We start from the raw sequence: 15,483 nt of genomic DNA, 5'->3' as shown, positions 1-15,483 counted from the left end.
ACACTGTACTAGTGCCGACATTGTGCATGCTCTGTTGCCTGTGTCTATGTGTCTGTGGTTCTGTCAGTGTGGTCATGTGATGTGTCTGACCCCAGGAATGTGTCAATAAAGTTTCCCCTTCCTGGGACAATGAATTCACGGTGTTCTTATTTCAATTTCCAGGAGTGTTGATACATAAGGGGTCAGTGAGGTCAAGTGGGAAGAAGACAAGGATTTCTGTTCAGATGTTTATAGGGTAATATCAACAGCTGCAGAAAATGGTAAAAGGGGAGCACCTGTAATGAACTGGAAGGTATGGCAGAGAGTGTGTTGCTGTGCACAGTTCAGTGATAAGGGATGTTCTTATCAAAAACGACAGCAAACCAACACCGGAAACGGTAGTCCAGGTATAAATGCCGAAGTCGCAACCAGAAGATCAAGAAATAGGGAAGTAATAGGGAATAAAAAAGCAACTGGAATCACTCAACAGAGGAAAGTCCACTGGACCTGACGGGATACCAATTCGATTCTACACAGAGTACGCGAAAGAACTTGCCCCCCTTCTAACAGCCGAGTACCGCAAGTCTCTAGAGGAACCGAAGGTTCCAAATGATTGGAAAAGAGCACAGGTAGTCCCAGTCTTCAAGAAGGGTCGTCGAGCAGATGCGCAAAACTATAGACCTGTATCTCTGACGTCGATCTGTTGTAGAATTTTAGAACATGTTTTTTGCTCGAGTAACATGTCGTTTTCGGAAACCCAGAATCTACTCTGTAGGAATCAACATGGATTCCGGAAACAGCGATCGTGTGAGACCCAAATCGTTTTATTTGTTCATGAGACCCAGAAAATATTAGATGCAGGCTCCCAGGTAGATGCTATTTTTCTTGACTTCCGGAAGGCGTTTGATACAGTTCCGCACTGTCGCCAGATAAACAAAGTAAGAGCCTACGGAATATCAGACCAGCTGTGCGGCTGGATTGGAGAGTTTTTAGCAAACAGAACAGAGCATGTTGTTATCAATGGAGAGACGTCTACAGACGTTAAGGTAACCTCTGGTGTGCCACAGTGAGTGTTATGGGACCATTGCTTTTCACAATATATATAAATGGTCTAGTAGATAGTGTCGGAAGTTCCATGCGGCTTTTCGCGGATAATGCTGTAGTATACAGAGAAGTTGCAGCATTAGAAAATTGTAGCGAAATGCAGGAAGATCTGCAGCGGATAGGCACTTGGTGCAGGGAGTGGCAACTGACCCTTAACATAGACAAATGTAATGTATTGCGAATACATAGAAAGAAGGATCCTTTATTGTATGATTATATGATAGCGGAACAAACACTGGGAGCAGTTACTTCCGTAAAATATCTGGGAGTATGGGTGCGGAACGATTTGAAGTGAAATGATCATATAAAATTAATTGTTGGTAAGGCGGGTACCAGGTTGAGATTCATTGGGAGAGTCCTTAGAAAATGTAGTCCATCAACAAAGGAGGTGGCTCACAAAACACTCGTTCGACCTATACTTGAGTATTGCTCATCAGTGTGGGATCCGTACCAGATCGGGTTGACGGAGGAGATAGAGAAGATCCAAAGAAGAGCAGCACGTTTCGTCACAGGGTTATTTGGTAACCGTGATAGCATCACGGAGATGTTTAACAAACTCAAGTGGCAAACTCTGCAAGAGAGTCGCTCTGCATCGCGGTGTAGCTTGCTCGCCAGGATTCGAGAGGGTGCGTTTCTGGATGAGGTATCGAATACATTGCTTCCCCCTACTTATACCTCCGAGGAGATCACGAATTTAAAATTACAGAGATTAGAGCGGGCACGGAGGCTTTCAGACAGTCGTTCTTCCCGCGAACCATACAAGACTGGAACAGAAAAGATAGGTAATGACAGTGGCACGTAAAGTGCCCTCACCACACACCGTTGGGTGGCTTGCGGAATATAAATGTAGATGTAGATGTAGATGTAGAATATTAAAAGGGTTAGCCGTCCGCGGTGGCCGAGGGGTTCTAGGCGCTTCAGTCCGGAACCGCGCTACTGCTACGGTCGCAGGTTCGTATCCTGCCACGGACATGGCTGTGTGTGATGTCCTTAGATTAGTTAGGTTTAAGTAGTTCTAAGTTCTAGGGGACTGATGACCTCAGATGTTAAGTCCCATAGTGCTCAGAGCCATTTGAACCAATTGAAAGGGTTATACAGTACGTAAAGGGAGATGAACTTCTAATAGCCATGGGGGTCTGGAAAGCGGTTGTAGGGGAAGGAGCAGAAGAAAGGGTTGCAGCAGAATATGCGCTTGGGACAAGGAGTGAGAGACGAGAAAGACTAATTGAGTTCTGCAATAGCGAATATTCTGTTCAAGAATCACAACAGGAGGATGTATACTTGGAAAAGGCCCGGTGGTACGGGATACTTTAGTTAGATTACATCATATTCAGACAAAAATTCCGGAATCAGGTACTGGATTGTACCCATGGGCAGATGTAGGCTCAGATCACAATGTAGTAGTAATGAAGAGTAGACTGAAGTTTCAGAGATTAGCCAGGAAGAATCAATACAGAAAGAAATGGGATACGGAAGTACTAAGGAATGATGAGATATGCTTGAACATCTCTAAGGCTATAGATACGGCAATATTGAACAGCTCAGCAGGAGGTACAGTTCAAGAGGAACTGACATCTCTAAAAAGGGCAATCCCAGAAACTGGAAAGACAAATATAGGTACAAAGAGGGTAAATGCGAAGAAACCATGGGTAACAGAAGAAATATTTCAGTTGATCGATGAAAGAAGGAATTATAAAAATGTAAAGGGAAATTCAGAAATATTCAATACACGTCGCTGAGGGATAAAAAGAACAGGAAGTGGATGGAATCCAAGACGAAACGGCTGCATGGAAAATGTGAAGAAATCGAGAAAGGAATGTTTGTCGGAAGGGCTGACTCAGCGTGTAGGAAAGTCAAAACAACCTTCGATGAAATTAGAAGCAAAGTAATAATATTAAAGAGTCCAACGAGAATTCCACTGTTATATGCAGTTGTGAGAGTGCATAGTTGGAAAGAGTACGTTGAAGACCTCTATGAGGGGCAAGATTTGTCCGATGTGATAGAAGAAGAAACAGTAGTCGATAGGGAGGAGATACGGAATCCAGTATTAGAATCAGAACTTAAAGAACTTTGGAGGAACTGAAATCAAATAACGCTGAAGGGTCAGATGGTAGTCTATTAGAATTTTTTTTAAATTATTGGGGGAAGTGGCAACAAAACGGCCATTTACGTTGGCGTGTAGGATGTATGAGTATGGCGACATACCATGTGACTTTCGGGAAAATATCATCCACACAATTCCGAACACTAGAAGAGGTGAGCCGGCCGGAGTGGCCAAGCGGTTCTAGGCGCTGCAGTCTGGAACCGCGCGACTGCTACGGTCGCAGGTTCGAATCCTACCTCGGGCATGGATGTGTGTGATGTCCTCAGGTTAGTTAGGTTTAAGTAGTTCTAAATTCTAGGGGACTGATGACCTCAGAAGTTAAGTCCCATAGTGTTCAGAGCCATTTTTTGTAGTCATGGACTGTTCGGCTGGTCCCGGCGGAGATTCGAATCCTCCCTCGGGCATGGGCGTGTGTGTTTGTCCTTAGGATAATTTAGGTTAAGTAGTGTGTAGGCTTAGGGACTGATGACCTTAGCAGTTAAGTCCCATAAGATTTCACACACATTTGAACATTTTTAGAAGAGGTGACAAGTGCGAGATTTATCCCATAATCAGTTTAAAAACTCATACGTGCAAATTGCTGACAAGAATAATATACAGAAGAATGGAGATCATTGTGGCTTTGGGAAGGGTAAAGTCACCAGGGAGGGAATTCTGACATTGCGGTTGATAAAGCAAGCAAGACTAAAGAAAAATTAAGACTCGTTTTCAGGATTTGTCGACCTGGAAAAAGCGTTCGACAATGTAAATTGTGCAAAATGTTCGATACTGTGAGACTAACGGGCCAAGCTATAAGGAGAGACGTGTAATATTAATTATGAGCAGGAGCCAAGAGGGAACAATAAGGGTATACGACCAAGAACGAAGTGCTCGGATTAAACATAGTTGAAGGCAGGTGTGTAGTGTTTCATCCCTAGTGTTCAGTCTGCATATCGAAGAAGAAATGATATAAATAAAACAAAGTGTCAGGAGTGAGATTAAAAATCAAGGTGAAAAGATATCAGTGATACGATTTGTTAATAAATACAGAATATGGATTGAGAGTAAAGTGAAGAAAGACGAAAGTAATGAGAAGTAGCAGAAATGAGAACAGCGAGAAACTTAACATCAGGATTGTTGGTCACGAAGTAAATGAAATTAAGGAAGTCTGCTACCTAGGCAGCAAAATAACCAATGACGAACGGAGCAAGAAGAACATCAGAAGCAGAATAGCACAGGAAAAAAGGGCATTCCAGAAGTAGAGAAGACTACTAATACGAAACTTAGGCCTTAATTTGAGGAAGAAATTTCTGAGAATGTGCGTTTGAAGCACAGCGTTGTATGGTAGTGAAACATGGAATGTGGAAAAAACCAGAACAGAGGAGAATAGAAGCAGTCGAGATGTGGTGCTACAGACGAATGTTGAAAATTTTGCAGACTGATAAGGTACAAAATGAGGAGGTTCCACGCAGAATCGGAGAGTAAAAAAATCTTAAGACATCAGGCAATGACTTCCATGGTACTACAGTGAGCTGCAGAGGGTAAAAATTATAGAGGAAGACAGATTGGAGCAAATAATTGAGGGCGTTGGTTGTAATTGCTAATCTGAGATGAAGAGGCTGTCACAGGAGAGGAATTCGTGGCGGCCCACATCAAACCAGTCAGAAGACTTACAACAAAAATGGAAAAAAAAAAACATTTTCAAGGAATTCTAAAAACATATGCAATAGGGAAAACTGATCTCAAGTAACTAAGGGACTCCCTCTGTAAAAGTTAGTTGACCCAGTGTTCTCATATCCCCCCCCCCCCCCCTCCCCCAGGGGGTTTCCCATTTACTTCCCCTCCACCCGCCCCACCCACTCCGTTCCCAATAGTCCATCGCCTTCCTCATCACTAACCCTCCCTCGTTTTCTCTTAATAGTGTGTACGGTCTTCGTGGTTACCAGGGATACGTCACGTTTTTCCATACCGTGCTTTCAAATATTCTACCGGAAAAAAAGTAACGAAAGTTGGCAGGCGCGTTTGTGCATCTAAATGATGCTGTCTGTTCAAATTTCCTGCCAATAGCGTTAGAGTTCCGCTAATAGTGCCACTATGAGGATGCAAATCACTTTCGTTTTAAATACATGCTGCAAGGGTGCGCACAGAAAGAAGGTGGGGTACCTTCGCAGAAGGAACGGTTAGAGGGTTGGGTTGTTGGGGGCAGAGACCAAACTGTGAGGTCATCGGTCTCAGTGGATGAGGGAAGGACGGGGAAAGAAGTCGGTTGTGCCCTTTCAAAGGAAATAACGGAAAACCTCAATCAGGATGGCCGGACGCGGGATTGAACCGTCGTCCTCCCGAATGGGAGTCCAGTGTGAGACACGGTTAGACTCAGTGCGGAAGATAACGTAGCAACCAGTCGCGGAAACATAATTTATTTATCTTGTTGCAAATCGATTTCGACTGATATCAGTCATCATCGGTGACTTTTCCAACCCATACATGCCGTAAGTAGAAGTACTGTCTTTGGCAGATTTCTATCATGATAGAATTTGTGCGTTAAGTTTGTTGCAAGTAATTAATTACACTCATTTCCAAATACTCCATGACTAGAGCATGAGTATTCACGTGTCGTTGTCTACACTGCTTTTTCACCCACACCCTCACCCCTTTGATAGTGGGGTGGTTCTTACACCCACAGCAATGACTTCCAGACAGTGATATCTGTACCGACTTTGCTTTAAATCGGTCCAGTGGTTTAGACCGCGTTGTGCTGCATACGCACACTATGTAATCGACAGTATCCGGACACCTGGCTGAAAATGAAAGCTCGCGGTTCTAGGCGCTCAGCCCGGAACCGCGGGACTGCTACGGTCGCAGGTTCGCATCCTGCCTCGGGCATGGATGTGTGTGATGTCCTTAGGTTAGTTAGGTTTAAGTAGTTCTAAGTTCTAGGGGACTGATGACCTAAGATGTTAAGTCCCATAGTGTTCAGAGCCGTTTGAATCATTTTTTTGAAAATGAAAGTTCTTGGCGCGCTCCATCGGTAATGCAGGAATTCAATATTGTCTTGGCCCACCCTTAGTTTTGATGACAGCTTCCACTCTCGCAGGCACACATTCGGTCAGGTGCTGGAAGCTTTCTTGGGGAATGGCAGCCCATTTTCACCGAGTGCTGCGCTGAGGAGAGGTATCGATGTCGGTCGGTGAGGCCTGGCACGGAGTAGGCCTTCCAAAATATCCCAAAGGTATTCTGTAGGATTCAGGTCAGGACTCTGCGCAAGCCAGTGCATTACAAGGATGTTATTGTCGTGTAACCACTCCGCCACAGGCCGTGCATTACGAACAAGTGCTCGATCCTGTTGAAAGATGCAATCGACATCCCCGAATTGCTCTTCAACAGTGGGAAGCAAGAAGGTGTTTAAAACATCAATGTAGGCCTATACTGTGATAGTGCCACGCAAAACAACCAGGGGTGCAAGTCCCCTCCATGAAAAACACGACCACACCGTAACACCACCGCCTCAGAATTTTACTGTTGGCACTACAAACGCTGTCAGATGACGTTCACCGGGCATTCGCCATTACCACATCCTGCCATTGGATCGCCACATTGTGTACCGTGATTCGTCACTCCACACAACGTTCAGTCGTCCAATGTTTACGCTCCTTACACCAATCGAGGCGTCGTTTGGTCTTTTACTGACTTGATGTGTGTCTTATGAGCAGCCGTTTGACCATGAAATTCAAGTTTTCTCAACTCCCACCTAACTGTCATATTACTTGCAGTGGATCATGAAGCAGTTTCGAATTCCTGTATGCCTATTACACATTACGAGCCTCTTCAACTGTCGGTGGTCTCTTTCAGTCAACAGACGCGGTCGGCCTGTACACTTCTGTGCTGTACCTGTCCCTTCACGTTTCCACTTCACTAACACATCGGAAACAGTATGCCTAGGGATGTTTAGGAATGTGCAAATCTCGCGTATAGACGTATGACGCAAGTGACTGCCAATCACCTGACCACGTTCGAAGTCCGTGAGTTCCGCGGAACACCTCATTCTGCTCTCTCGCGATGTCTAATGTCTACTGAGGTCGCTGATATGGAGTACCTGGCGACAGGTGGCAGCACAATGCACCTAATATGAAAAACATATGTTTTGGGGGGTTTCCGTATACTTTTGATCACATAGTGTAGGTCTAGGTACTCTCCACAACGGAGGGATGACCAGGAAAACTCATGGGGTAACACCCACCATTCTAATCAGCAAGTATGAGGTAGTTTCTGCCACTGGAAATGAAACTGAGCTCGTGGGACTCACCGATTGACGTGTGTTGGGACAAACAGGGCCGGTCATCTGTGTTTCAACGTCATACTTGAACCATTCCAGAGACTGGAAAAGAAGCTTATGAGTTTCAACTTTGCTCTGAGAGTTTCAACGAAGCTGACAATCTGCAGAATTTTCCAGCATCTAACTGTGGCCGCCAGTCCCGAGTCCAGTGGAAGGTTTACTGCTGAGATACCGATGGTTCTGTTACAAGCTAGGCTGCGATTTCGTAGACTTGATCCATAGGATTGACAACTGTAGGCTGTCCCTAAATGATTCATGTGGTCGCTACACATCGTAAGCTGCTATCCGGGCAGCGGTCTGTGTGTGACTGCACACAGAATTTTCTCCCTGTTGCAGAGTTGCATGTACCAGTGTAGAATGAAAAGAAATACCATCCAAGGGAGAGAGTATTAAGTACTAGTGGCTAACAGCCGAAGAATTCACAACAAAGGGACAGAGTGCGTAGGGCTCCTAAAAAGCAATTTACGCTCAAGCACTAGGTACAGAAAGCAGTTCAAAACCCAAAATTGGCAGCGGTGATTTTATTTGAGACTTTTTAAGCTGCATTTCAAAAGGATAGGCTAATCAGAAATGCGCCAGCAGTCAGAAGTTGGAGCCAAATGCAGAATTTTTTGGGTGTGGCTCACTATTAAGCGCAGGCACAAACTTATAATTGGATAGCTTATCTACGATCACGCTCGCTCTATGATGTACCCTGAAACTCTAGAGAAATCCTTAGTTCGCCAGTACGGTAAACTCTCCTGTCATACTGTAATTGTCCAACGACCAACTAGGATTATCACACTTTTCTTAGTTCTAGGAGTGATACGCCATCCTGAAAAACATCAGTAAATGCCTTCTCTGAAAATTATCTAAAACAAAGAGTTCGAGACTCATGATGGAAACAGTGTCTATCAAATGGCAACTAATGGACATGCGCAGATATCTGCAAGCGTTACTCAGGCCACTTTCAGGATTAAAGGAGGTCCGCCAGCCCTGGACCACATCTGCCCGGTGCACTAACACTGAGGGCCAATGTGCTGGCCAGACTGGATGCGGTTTTTAGGCAGTTTCTCGCATCTGACTTGGTGAATATTGGGCTGGTACCAACATTTAACCTCAGTTCCATATTTCGAAACCATTATCACACTTTCACTTGTGATAAGACTATATGCAGACAGATGGGGTAAACATATTTTGTTCCGTGGTGTTGGTGGGGGGGGGGGGGAGATGGAGGAGGCAGAGGGGAGAGGGGAGCAAGGTCTGCCGACAGGATGGTATCCAGTCACCCTCTACTACGAAATGCCAACCCGGGAAGACATGGTATAAGGGCAGGAAAAAGAAGAAGTATGACAACAAGAGACTCGACCCGTTGAGAATGTCCACATTACAATTCGTATTATGAGACAGAGGTAACAACACTGATTACCAAAGCACAAAGGGTAATCAAAAGCAGTAGAAAGATTTGTGTGTTAAGTAAATAAAGCGAAGATATGTTTGAAGTTCTCTGACGCTGTAGTTACAGCGATAGGGAATAGGTCAATAGCACTTCAGTTGTTGGTTAATTGACATCTATAAAAGGGGTAGTTACAGAAGTTGGAAAAAAACATAGGTACAAAGAAGGTAACTGCGAAAGAAACCGTGGGTAACACAAGAAATAGTCCAGATGATCAATGAAAGAAGGAAGTACAAAAATTTTCTGTCTTTGTTTCCATTTTCATGGTTTATTTCCAGTACTTTAAGGAAATGTAATCTAAAAACCGAAATAGAGTGACAGATTAGATTTTAGATGTCATTTCCGATACGTACCGAAAATAAAATTTAAAAACCTAAACACGCAATTGATTGACTTTCATGAAATATACTTGCCTCGTTGTTATAAGTATTGAAGAAACCCAACCGATTGCGACACGTTCTGCTATGAAGAGCAAATATAGGACATTTTTATAGCTCTTATAATTGTTATGTGCTGCATCTTTCATGTATGTTACACTCTATTAATTATATGATGTGCGCAAAAATCATCTGTAGCCTTTGTTCTTTTAACTTGGCTTATATTGGACACCTTTTGTGCTACATAAATTTGTATTCATAAAGATTACTTGAACATTCGTGATGGCTGGGTGTTGTGTGCTGTCCATAGGTTAGTTAGGTTTAAGTAGTTCTAAGTTCTAGGGCACTGATGACCATAGATGTTAAGTCCCATAGTGCTCAGAGCCACTTGAACATTATTTGTGTTATTTGGTTTGCTTTATCGTTGCATTTCCTCATGCTTCCACAAATCACTTTACCGGTTTCGGGAATCATTTTAGATGATAGTTGTGGGGATAGAAGTGAGATGAATTGGAGCTCCTCGTAACTTATGCCAGTGGCTAGAAACCATAATGTAACTAACATGCCTCCTTGCAGCTTACAGCTTCTCTTATGACTATACTTTTCGTCAAGTGTGGTTTGATGAGGTCAGCAGCTCCGAAAAAATATGTTAAGGTCACTGTTAAATAATCGTCGGTTTCCAGCTTCTTAAGTAACAGACCACGGGTGAATTTCTTCCTTTGCATTAGCCATTTCTTTACCTAGAGCTTTGTTTCGGCTTTTTTGGCGTTATTAGTTCTAAAATGGGAAAGATATATCCCAGTTTTTGTGTCTATGTAATAACAAGAGAATTATTGTGATGCATAACCAAGTCGTAACCAACAATAGAAAGAGGGCGGCGCTGTAATTACTGAGCGCTGGCGCGCGGGACTTCCGTAGGCAGCCACGAAATTGGTTGGTTGGTCAATCGGCCGATATATTCATGCGTGTCCGCAATCCGGACGCTTCGTAATGCTTAACGCAGTGACGAAGTCAGAAAATCTCTGGTCGCACTCGAAACTATCGATTTGAGCCTGTGCACGCCTCACAAGGCACAAGAAAATAATACAGAACAAACCTGAAATAGTTCAGTATTAGAAACAGAAAACAACCATGCCTTATTCTATTAACAACAGGGTACTCATTGTGGACATGACGCTGTGGGCAGCAACCTCATGTCATCAGTCACGTAAACACAATGTAGCGACATGCTTTCTGCGTGGTAGTTGGTAAATATTGTCGGTTTTAGTAAACAAGATATGCATCATGGACATCCGTGTGCCTGGAAAGCAAGGAACACTGACACACTACAACAAATACCCATAAGTCTCCGCTTTCAGCGCCTTAAGTCTGCTCAGCACAGCAGGGCCAGAATAACCACTAGGCTTGAGAGCGACCCCACGCCTTCTGCCGACTTGCGGCAAAATTCTACCGGTGACAGACCGACAGTCAACACTCGTGCCTTCTCTGACAGCTCTCTACCTCGTCCCTCTGTTTACAGCAGGTAAACACATCTTCCACCAGAGAGTCCTGCAACGCTAGCCAATAGCAGAGCACAGAAGTAGTGCGCACCAAGGAAACGTAGGCTAAAATACTGTCACACGTGACGTAATGTTGTAAATTAATGACTGTGCGAGCAATATTAATAGTAACTGCAGACATTTGGCGAATGATGTCGTTATCTGTAATGAAATACTTTCCTAAAGAAGTTGTGCAAATATTCGGACATATCTTGATGAGATTTCGAAAAGCTGCAAAGAATGATGGACAGCTTGACAAAATGAAAATACGTAGTGTGATGTTACTACAATAACAGTGAGTCACAGTTGGAATTGGATAACACGTACAGATAGCCTGTGTTCAACAATTTGTAGTGATATGAAGTGGAACGATCACATAGGATCAGTCGCAGGTGAAGCAGGTGGCAGACTACAGTTCATTGGTGAAGTACTAGGGAAACTCGATCAGTCTACAAAGGAGATTACGTACAAAAGACTCGTGCGATCAATCCTTGAATATAGCTCAAGTGTGTGAGATCCATACCATACGAAATAGGAATAGCCGCAGTCATTAAACGTATACAAAGAATTGTAGCACGAATGATCGCGGGTTTGTTTGACCCATGGGAATATGTCGCGGAGGTGCTGAAAGGTCTGAAATGGACTTTTAAAACGGAGCAGACAGTCGTGTGAAAGGGTCCCTGAACAGGATTTGAGTTATCAGTGTAGGAATATATTACAGCCTCTACGTATGGTCCCCATATTGCTCACGAAGCAAGGTTGGAGTACTTGCAGCGCACACAGAGGGCTACGAGCAAAAATTTCTCCCTCGTTCCGTATGTGAATGGAACGGAAAAAGCTCCTTCAATGGGAAGCACCTGTTGCCGTGCAGTTCGCAGTGGTTTCCAAGGGATATATGTAGATGCAGATGTAGAATACACTATCTGATCAAAAGTACCAGCACCGTTATTAGTGGTCATTGAAGTGGGTGTTGCCCATCCTTTACCTGTTCCTCCTTTGGACAGTTTCATGAAGGTATCTGAAGGTGTGATGAGAAATGGCAGCTCATTCTTCCTCAAGAGCCGAAATCAGAGTAGGTAATGATGTTGTACGCTCGGGTCTGGACCGAAGTTAACGTTCTAACTGGTCCCAAAGGTGTTCCATGAGGTTCAGGTCGCTACTACGGATACGCCAGTACGTGTCAAGAATGTTATTTGGCACAAACCATTGACAGACAGATGCTTCCTTACGAAAGAATTCATTATCATGCTGATACAATCATCGTCTCTGAATGTTCCTCTACTGTAGCGGAGACGAGGGCACGCTTAGGCAGATTACTTTTCAGAGTTTATAATAATTTTTCATTAAATTTGAAGTATTTAAAATTGTTTATTCTTATAACCCGGTGATTTAGGTTTAATTCGGTGTATATAATTCTATCTCAAAATTTCATTTGAGAGTGCAAAATAATTTTATTTAGGCTCAAGTCGAGTGAGCAAACGTGCCGCGGATTGGGACAGGTTTACGCACTTAAGTGGGCGTGTTTAGGCGTAGCATAGATAGGAAAAATGAGTAAACAAAACGCACTACTAAAATTTTCAAAATATGTTTTATTGGCAGCAAACGAAATTACAGGTTACCTTAAACCAATTAACATGGAGAAATATGAAAATTTTACTGGCAGTAAACAAATTGTTTAGCGGACATCCACCTGTTAGCATGATACGAGTTTGAATGTTATTTAAAGGCTTGTTCCGGTTGCAATTTATGCATACAAAAAATAATATTTCCTATGGCAGAATCGTTGTGAGCCTATCTCTTACATCTAAGGCACTGGAATGCTCTCGATTTCTTTTTATACCTATAGTAAATACAAAGGCAATTTTTATCCTCTTCGTCAGACTGCTGCACATTATAGGAGAAAGAAAGAAGAACTGGAATGAGCACTCGTGGAGATGGGAGTGATTGCTAACAGACGCTTTGAAATCTGTGACAGGAGAATGAGATGAAGGAGAAGATACAAAGTGACAGATGAAACAAAGTGACGCGGAAATTACGCAGTCCTGAAGAGGATTGCACAAAACGATGGTACAAATGGCTCTAAGCACTATGTGACTTAACATCTGGGGTCATCAGTCCCCTAGACTTAGAACTACTTAAACCTAACTAACCTAAGGACATCACACACAACCACGCCCGAGGCACGAGTCGAACCTGCCACCGTAGCAGCAGCACGGTTCTGTACTGAAGCGCCTAGAACCGCTCGGCCACATCGGCCGGTGGATGGCACAAGACAGGAGAGCATGGAGAGTTACCACGAGAAAACCTGGCTCCTGCCAGAAGACTATTGATGACATCAGGATAACGCCTAACCATATTTTCTTTGTTCTCTCTTTTAGCAATTTCTTGCCCTTATCAGTCCTTGCTCTCATACAATTAATACTTTACGCTTGAGTTTCTTTAAGTGCAGCTATTTTAGAAATTTCTACCTTTTATTATCCTGTGCCATCGTTCTTTTAGATTGTGTTGCTGTTGTCGTAAGGTGTCTTGACTGGCGTATCAGTTGCGATACCAAAGCAAAATAGTGCTTAAATATGCCCCAACAGAACTGCGTAAACGTGACCCATTCTCATGTTTTAATTAGTTTCGAAACTTAAGTAGTAGCTTTCAGGCTTACAAATAATACAAATGTATCACATAAAGTAGAATAAACTCATGTAAACGAACACTTATTTATATATTCTAAATTCTAAAAGGAATGTCCTCTAGAAGCTTTGATATTTGAGTAACAAAATTTGCTCACCTAGTACGAAAACAGAAGTTATCCGCAATAACACGTTGAGTCACCTAATGCCGAGAAGTTTGTGAGGGCCCTCACTAGATGGCAGTACTTATCTTCCACTGTCGGTAGTGCGACAGTCGAAAAAACTGCCCTGCGGAAGCGTGTCAAGTACTTAAATGTGTGCCAGTCTCCACCACGCAGTACACAACGCTGTACACTGAAGTGATAAAAGCCATGGCAAACATTCTAATACAGTGTCGGACCTTCTTTCTTCCGTCGTATTGGAGCAACTCTACGTCGGATGAACTCAGCAAGTAACTGGACGTCTCCTGCAGAAATATTGAGCCATGCTGCCTCTGTAACAACCTCTAACTGCGAAAGAGATCGAAGGAATGTATGACGAGACAAAAGAAATTATTCATATAGTTAAAGCAGACGAAAATTCAACTGTGAGAGGGACTGTAATTCTGTAGTAAGAAAAGGAAGAGAAGGAAAAATAGTAGGTGAATATCAACTGGGGGAAAGGAACGAAACAGGAAACATTTTGAATAGAGCCTTTAAATCGGCTGCTGTCCGTTAGTATACGTCGAACCCGCGTGTCGCCACTATCAGTGATTGCAGACCGAGCGCCGCCACACGGCAGGTCTAGTCCAGACTCCCTAGCACTCGCCCCAGCTGTACAGCCGACTTTGCTAGCCATGGTTCACTGGCTACATACGCTCTCATTTGCAGAGACGACAGTTTAGCATAGCCTTGAGCTACGTCATTTGCTACGACCTAGCAAGGCGCCATATTCAGTTACTATGTCTTCTGAACAGATAATATTGTGACTCACGTACCGTCAAGAGCGACGTTCATCATTAATGGATTAAAGTTAAGTATCAAACTTATTACGTCCGCTCTCTGAATTCTAATTCCTTGTCATGTTCCAGACCTCATGTCAGTATAGTCCTTCCCTCCTCACTCCAGCCTTCGTGAGCTAAAACACGTGCATTTCGGCCTCCTCTAGTAACACTGTGTTGGCTCTTCTGCCAACACAACAAATTTAATCATCGCTAACACTTGACGTAATAATAAAAGAAGTCGTATATTTGGAAGAGACCTGGCAACACCGGCAGGTTTCAAATTGATTATATAATGTTAGACAGAGATTTAGGAACCAAATTTAGCTCAAATAGTTCAAATGGCTCTGGGCACTATGGGACTTAGCATCTGAGGTCATCAGTCCCGTAGAACTTAGAACTACTTAAACATAACTAACAAGGACATCACACACATCCATGCCAGAGGCAGGATTCGAACCTGCGACCGTAGCAATCGCGCGGTTCCAGACTGAAGCGCCTAGAAATGTTCGGCCACCAGCGGCCGCCAACCAAATTTAATACTGTAAGACATTTCCATGGGCATATGTACACTGTGACCACCATTTTTGGTTATGAACCGTATATTAAAACTGATGTAATAGGAAATGGTAGGAAATTAATGAGATCGGACCTGGATAAGTTGAAAGAACCAGACATTATTGACAGTTTCAGAGGAAGTATTAGGCAACGCTTGACTGGACCAGGGGAAACAAATACAGTAGCTTTAAGAGATGAAGTAGTGAAGGTAACAGAGGATGAAATAGGTAAAAAGACGAAGTTCTAGTGGAAATACTTGGGTAACACAAGAGGTAGTGATTTTAAAAGGGAATATAAACTTTTAAAAAATGAGATTCATAGGAAGTGCAAAGTTGATAAGCAGGGCCTGTGGTGAAAAGAAAAGCAGATGTATGAATATCAGAAGCACAGGTGGTAAGTCAGAGCTAGGCAAAGAAGGGAAAGCTGAAATGTGGAAGGGGTATACAAAGGGACTATACAAGGGAAATGTACCT

Source organism: Schistocerca gregaria, chromosome 3 (assembly GCF_023897955.1).
Source record: "Schistocerca gregaria isolate iqSchGreg1 chromosome 3, iqSchGreg1.2, whole genome shotgun sequence".
Classification (NCBI taxonomy): Eukaryota; Metazoa; Arthropoda; class Insecta; order Orthoptera; family Acrididae; genus Schistocerca; species Schistocerca gregaria.
Note: the sequence above shows the minus strand (reverse complement) of the source record.